The sequence below is a fragment of the Ochotona princeps genome, chromosome 1 (assembly GCF_030435755.1).
Source record: "Ochotona princeps isolate mOchPri1 chromosome 1, mOchPri1.hap1, whole genome shotgun sequence".
Lineage (NCBI taxonomy): Eukaryota > Metazoa > Chordata > Mammalia > Lagomorpha > Ochotonidae > Ochotona > Ochotona princeps.
The window spans coordinates 48527994-48529512 of NC_080832.1; the positions used below are offsets into that span (position 1 = coordinate 48527994).

Sequence of the window (1519 nt, forward strand, 5' to 3'; positions counted from 1 at the left end):
TGCCCTGTAATGTGCTTAGTGAGAAACAATCTATAGCGACCATCCAACAGATCAGCTGCTCACCTAGTATTCAACACACAGTGCTGTGCTCTAACGTTAGAGGAAGCATCTATTTAGACTTACAGAGTGCATCGTTACCATCTTTACATGACTTCTACCATATACAAGGTGTGATTGCATGTGAGCACATGGTTGTGTTTTAGGCCTGTCCTGAGCACTAATAAGAATTTAATAGGAATTTAGTTCCATCAAGCCATAAGTAGGATGTGCTTTCAGATAGTCCACTGGGCTGGGGGCTAGTGTAGCAAGTTAAACCTCTGCCTGTGGTGCTGACATCTCATATGGATACCTGTTCAAGTCCTGGCTGCTCTGCTTTCAATCCAGCTCCTTGTTAGTGGCCTGGGAAAGTAACAGAGGATGCTGTAAATGCTCGGGCCCTGGTACTCACATAGGAGACCTGGAAGAAACTCCTGGCTCTCAGCTCCAGACTGGCATAGCTCTGGGGTTGCAACTATATGGGCAATAAACTAGCATATGAAAGATCTCTCTGTTTATCCTCTCAGTAACCCTTCCTTTCAAATAAAAATAAATAAATCTTTGAAAAACTAAAAGGAGTGCTCGCTTCAGCAGCACATATACTAAAATTGGAATGTTACAGAGGAGATTAGCATGGCCCCTGCGCAAGGATGACATGCAAAAAGCTAAAAGGAAATTAATTCCGAGCATACACTTGAAACTCAGTACCAGACCATCCCTGATAAAACCAAGTGCTGGAGGGCCACATGGCCTCTGCTAATAGGCCAGTATTGGCAAACTGAGGCACTGCTCCCCCAGCCTCAAGCAGGATGTGGTGCAATTCCAGATGATGAGGAGAAGAGCAGGAACGTGGGCATAGGCCCTTGTCTTGGAGCACAGTCTCACGTTGTGAGACGTAGCGCTAGAAAAAGCCCGATGGACCCTGTACCTAGGCTAGGATTCAAAGGTAGTGTGTCTAGATTTGTCCTAGCAGTGGGCAGAGAGCTTGGTAAGGAGGATTTATGTTTCATTCTACAATACCACAAACCTCACATAAACTTGTTTCTAAGCTATGAGGCTGAAGCAGGCCTTATGGCTGTGAGACCCAGGTGTGATGCAGCTCAAGTTGGTCTCAGTGGCCAGGGGACTATTTTGATCATTTCTTTCTCAATCTTGGACAGACAGGAAGAGCAGGACACAAAAGTGAGCACAGAACTATGTCTTAATACTCAGTGTCACTCTGGTAAAGCCCGAGACTTGGCAGACCTTAATGATCTCTACATCCGGGCCAATGGCATTGGACAGAGCCTCTAGACCTCCTAGCATGTAGAGAAGAGTGCTCCCAGCTGATCAGATTCATATCCCATGGCACATCACTTGTGGCTTGTTGTAGCAGTTTTGGACCATGAGTCGACTTCAGTAGCAGGTGGCCCATGGCAGCAGGTGCCTTGGTCCTACCTTTGGGCTGCTCTGTTTCCAGCAGGCTACGGGTTCAACTGTGATC

General features: G+C 46.7%; 1 non-coding gene across 1 annotated transcript; it reads left to right on the top strand.

Moving 5' to 3' along the window:
- Positions 1-614: 614 nt before the first annotated feature.
- On the top strand, positions 615-721 carry LOC118758371 (U6 spliceosomal RNA). The gene has a single exon (XR_004995668.2). It is a non-coding gene; the product is annotated as a U6 spliceosomal RNA (small nuclear RNA).
- The last annotated feature ends 798 nt before the right edge of the window (positions 722-1519 follow it).